A 6,207-nucleotide genomic window follows, 5' to 3' on the forward strand; every position below is an offset into this window, starting at 1 on the left:
CTCCATTGTCCCACTTTGCCACCTATAATAAGCCCAGTGTTTCAGTTCTTGTTTGTTTTACCTCAATCTGCTTTTGAATACCCTCCCTAGCATTGATGAATCAACTTCCAAAAGTAACTGCTCAGCATTCGATTCAAAGATCCGTTTTAACTTTGCTTTTCAGAACATTACACTGGGTTGGGGGAACCATGTTTCTGGACTGAACCAGGTGGTTTATGTGTTCGAACTTGAGTTTGGCTTTGTTAATCCTTTGGGATTTTGGAAACCAAGTCTCTATGGCAGCTGTAAGTAGAAGCCATTCTAAGCCTCCTGAGGTCTGTGATTCCATCACCTTAATTTTAGTTCAAACATCATATCCTTAGCAAAATTTAGCCTGACTTCCCATCCACCTAAACCACCCTGTCAGATCAGATCGACTTCATTCGCATAGCAGCACTTTGTACTTCTCTATAGCACTTACCATAGAATGTACTTACACATTTGTGCAATTATTTAATAATTCTAACTCCCCCTAAACTGTAAGTCTCAGGAGGACAGAGACTATGACTGTTTTGTTTACCACTACACCCTTTTGCTTACCATTATATCACAGTGCCTGATACATAATAGGTGCTCAGTAAATATTTGATGAATGTATCAACTGATAGCACCATGCCATCCTTTGCAAAGGTGACAACAAGATGTAAAGAAAAGAGTGCTAATAGACCATCAAGAGAGCTCTGTTCTAGCTCTTCCTCACTTGCTGCCTTGTCAGATGACCTTGGGCAGGTGAATTAAACTTGCTGAATTTCAGTTTACTCATCTGAGGAGTGAAGCACTTGATCTGGAGGGGAAGTCCACTTCAGTTCTGAGTCTATAACTTAACTGTATGAACAAACCTCATACACAGAATTTTCTTAAAATAGGAACTGCTGTCACCCACCTACAATGAATATGGGGGGTGTGGAAGATGGGGGATACTGAGATGACTCCCAAATTTTTAGCTTGGGTGACTGGTATTATTCCTATAAACAATAACAATCAAAGTCTATAACATGAGACAGGGATCTTTCTTTGGAGTCAGGATTCACAATATCTTCCTTATTTTTTATTTTGGTCATTCTTATTGGACTGTACTCAAACTACCATTTTTCTTGGAAGTTAGCAGCACGTCTTAGTGGCAAATGCATGGGCTTCATAATGCATCATATAGATCTAATTTTTAATCCTCATTTATTTGTTTGTCATTTGATCTTGATGAAATAACTTCACCTCTGTGAGCCACAGATTTCTCTTCTATCAAATGAACCTAAGAAGAACCACCCTATAAAATTCTTTTAAGGATGAAATCAGATACTCTTTGTGAACATCCAAGCCCAGTTACTAGAATAAAGGAGGCATTCAAGAAACTGAATTGAGATTAAAAATGAGGAAATTGAGGCACCAGGGAAATTTTGTGTGCATGTATGTTGCCTAAGCTCCCACAACTGAATCACCTATTTCTCATATCTGCCTGGACTTCGTATGTGTCACCATCCTGTGAAATAGTAAGATAATAAATGATGAAGGAGGTTAATTCAGAAATGAATCCATGTGAATAAAAAGAGTAGGCACAGGCTTGGCATAAACAGTTCTCAGTATCTGAAAGGACATTGAGCTCTTTGATTTTTATTCCTTTAATCTTTAATGTTAATTTTGGAACTGCACTGAGCACAATAAACACAGGTTTCCACTATCAGACTTCCAAAAGTTAATTCAAAATACAATACAATTTTTAATTAACCGAAATGCTCAGAGAAGAGAAGAATTTTAGTTAACTAAGAAAGAACTTCAAAACAATTTTTCCACCCACCCTTGTACTTGAACACTTTTCAAGGAGAAAGTTTTAAAATTTTCTAGCCATAGTCTATAAAATATGTACATTCTTGGGAATTTTTTTTTGTTGTCTTAGAATCTAATGATACCTGTGTTATCATTGATTATCAATGATTCATTTAACCTACATACGTTTTTCTAAGTGCTCACTTTAACAGAAATTGCTAGATGCTAGGAATACAAACACAAAAGATATAATTTCTTTCCTCAACATTCTTAGTCTAGTGTCATAAAAAGACTTGTAACTAAACATAACTCAAAAGTGAATGTTTCTGTCATTATTGTAGTTATTTAATTATAAAATCTTTCCTTTTAAAAATATAAAGCAAGTTAGGTTTCAAGGGTTATTTCTGAATCTGTTTGTTCATAATTGTAAAATGTTGAAAGAGGTTTTCACCTGTATTTCCTTGATGCAGTTCTAACCAAATTGAAGTGTGATTTGTTCATTCACAGATGAAAACCAAGTTCAAAGTTTTCCAGGTTTGAATTGGTGGATGTTGTCTCAGAGAACTTTTTCCAAAAAAGATCAGTTTCATTAACATTAAAAATTAGCACAGGTTGTTGAGCACCACCTCACCCCAAAGCCCACGTGCACATGCGGAGGTGCACACACACACACACACACACACACACACTGATGCTCTTCAGGGCAGCCATAGAACATCCCAGTGCTTGCTTGTTTCCTCATCACTGCTTTGATGGTTATAGAGTCCAATAAGCATTGAACCATTGCATGTTCAAGAGCTGCGCTAAGACTTTCAACAGCATTTTCACCTTGGGTAGTCTTTAGTCATTTAACCAATCTTGAACCTTTTCCTGAATAAATATTAGACTAGTGGGTTTCCAGCATGAATGCTAATTCCCTAGCCATGCCCTCAGAAGGTTATCCATTTTCCTCATAACCTTTCATTGTATCTTATCACATACTGCCTGTGACAACTATGGGAAGATAGGACAATGATTTGGTAGCATTAAGGACATATTTGAGGTTCCTGGTCAGCATTTTAAGATGACCTCTGTCAACATGGTTGAATGTTTTCCCTTAGGCACCTCCAGCTGAGATGCAGATGTGAAATAGTGGAGAAATACTGGATTGCCAGCACTGTGGTTTTGCCTGCAGGTAAGATGAAGTGAGCAATGGGCAAGGGATTTGACAGATGCAAGCAAGTGACTATAAATATTCACCCTGGAACTTTAAGCCACAAAGAAAGAAAAGAAGAGAATGAAGTATAAGGTATAGTGGAAAGGTAGAATGATCAATTGATTAGAGAAGTGAAGCAATTGATCTGGGGGGGAAGTCCACTTCAGTTCTGAGTCTTTAACTTATTTGTATGAACAAACCTTGTACGTTAGAGGTGCCTTGAAGAGCCAAAAGATCGTTGGAACCAGTAGTCAGGTAAAGAGAATAAGCTGGAAAGAAGAGAGGTGATGATCAGAGTAGATTAAGGCTTGGTTGCAGATAACAATCTTGATAAGGTCTACAGTTTGACTTGGGGAGTGTGGAGGCAGAGGTAGGGTGGATGTAAGATCACTGAGAGAAAGACATTAAGCATATGATCGCCCTGGTGTGAAAGCATCATACATGCATAATTTGGAAATTACTAAGAGTTAAGATTTAAGTGTATGGACAGCATGAGAGTGAGCCAGGAACTGAAATCACCAAAAAATGTAAAGGTGGGCAATAATGTGGGAGCCAATAGATAACAGCCCCAATTCCACTTGCTCAAGAGTAGTATTACAAAAAAACCTCAAAACTGAGCATAGAGACCAATAAACACACTTCAGTTCTGAAGTCTTAGGCCAGTGAAGCATTAGAACCATGTATTAAATCAAGTCCTTTGATATTTTTTACCTGGTATGCAATTCACTTTTTTATTTTTTATTTTATTATTGTTTTTTGATGTTTTTATTTATTTTTGAGACAGAGGGAAACAGAGCATGAGCAGGGGAGGGGCAGAGAGAGAGGGAGACACAGAATCTGAAACAGACTCCAGGCTCTGAGCTGTCAGCACAGACCCCGACGTGGGGCTTGAACTCACAGACTGTGACATCATGACCTGAGCTGATGTCGGACACTTAACCGACTGAGCCACCCAGGCACCCCAACAATTCACTTTTTTAAAAAAGATTTGGATTAGCTATAAAAACCAGAATTCATCTCATAAAAGTCCAGGTTTCCATTTTCTCCTGATGAATGGAAATTTTTGTCAATATTGGGCTCACTGACACACAGTAATAATAAACTGGAGCTGACTGATGACTGCCTAGTTAGACAGGACACACCTTCTCCAATTTGCCATGGTCCCCACCACTCCCTTGTGACACACCTGACATCTTTTATCTATCTATCTATCTATCTATCTATGCAGCATCTATCTAGAGAGAAAGAGTGCTTGTGAAAGGGGGAGGGGCAGAGAGAGAGGGAGAGAGAGAATCCCAAGCAGTCTTTGTGCTGTCAGTGCAGAGCATGACGCAGGGCTCTATCCCACAAACTGCAAGATCATAACCTGAACTGAAATCAAGAGTCAGATGCTCAACCTACTGAGCCACTCAGGCACCCGTCCTGTTATTTATATGTCTCACCTACTGGCATTTGAGTTTTCAGTTCTGTGTTAAATTACTAGACAATATTTTGACCAAATGACTGCACAAGATTGCTAAAGCTACTTGGAAAAGTGAAGATCAGAGAAGGAAATGTATCTATTTCCTTCCAAGATCTGAGAGATCTTGACATTAAGTCAGTTTGACATTAAGTCAGTTTGACATTAAGATATTTTTTTATCATGTTGCCCCATCAGTTAATACTCAATCAATTATACTCATTGAACATAAAATAGAATTCATTTCCTAAAGCATAAGTCATTTCAAATTATATTCTAAATATATTTTTTGTTTCATAGAAATAAAATTAATAGCTCAAAAATTGCATTGAGGCTTATACATTCAACCTTCTTGATTCATCAGAAAGGAAAGGAAGCACAAGGTGTTAACACATTCAAGGTTAAGCAACCATACTGAGTGACATAACTGGAATTTAAATTGTTGTCTTTACTCCCCAAAATTAAATTTAAAGATTATAATTTCTTCGGTTTGGGTTCTTTGGAAATACTTTTATTGTAAAATATGGCAAACACAGAAGCTTACAGAGTTTAATATATTAGTATATATGTACTTATTACCAACCTAAAGAAATGCAAATGTCTTTATATCTGGCAATGAAATATAGAGTTGAAGCTCTTCCCTCACATTCTCCAAAATTCTCATCACTTCCCTCCTTCCTCAGAGATAACCATTATAACAAATTTGGTATTTTTCATTTAAGATCGTCTTCAAAAGTAGTTACATTAAGGGTGCCTGGGTGGCTCAGTCAGTTAAGTGTCCAACTTCAGCTCAGGTCATGATCTCACGGTTCATGAGTTTGAGCCCCGCGTCAGGCTCTGTGCTGACAGCTCGGAGCCTGGAGCCTGCTTCGGATTCTGTGTCTCCTTCTCTCTGCCCATCTCTCACTTGTGCTCTGTCTCTCTCTGTCTCTCAAAAATAAACAAATAAATGTAAGAAAATGTTTTTTAAGTAATTACATTTATGGAGATTTTTATTCTTATTAAGATGTGTGAACCTACAATGGCTAAACGGAGAGTGCAAATAGATTGATTTACACACCAAAATCACCTTAGGAAAGGAAACAGAGCTATCTTACATCCTCTCAGGGAATTCTGAATTGAAACTCAAGGTCATCCATAAGAGACTCAATGGTTTCATATTAAGAACTAAATCCTGTTTTTCCAAGAGTAAAACTAGAGAGAGCTGTTTCTAGGCAGAGCCAGCTTCACGGACAGGCAACATGTGCAATCACACAGAGCCTCCATAGCTCAAAGGGTCCCATGTTTGGTTTACTGTTCTACTATTGCTGTCTTGAAATTCTGGTTAATTTTAAACAAGAGGTCCCACATTTTCATTCTGCACTAGGTTCTGCCAATTATGTAGCTGGAGTTAGTTCCAAGACCAAGTGGCAGCTGAACTGAACCTTCCATCCCAGCAAACGCAGTGATCTTGGAGAGACTGGAGGTGACGAGTGCCAAATTCACTTTGACCTCAGGGGGGCGCTGTTCCACCTTTAATATTCAGTCTTAGTCTTGGATGTAGACTACTTACCTTCATTCCCCAATGGGCAGCAAAATATAAAACCAGGGATGTTTAAGTAGGATTTTAAAGGATGAGTTACTTCAAAAGGGAAATGGACATGGAAATACAAAGATAAGAATTACAACCATTTGTTGAGCTTACCTTGAGCCAAATGCTATGCTAAGCACAGGAAATGCCGTATTTCTTTTATCCGTGCGCTATGATATAGAT

Source organism: Panthera uncia (genome assembly GCF_023721935.1).
Source record: "Panthera uncia isolate 11264 chromosome C1 unlocalized genomic scaffold, Puncia_PCG_1.0 HiC_scaffold_4, whole genome shotgun sequence".
Lineage (NCBI taxonomy): Eukaryota > Metazoa > Chordata > Mammalia > Carnivora > Felidae > Panthera > Panthera uncia.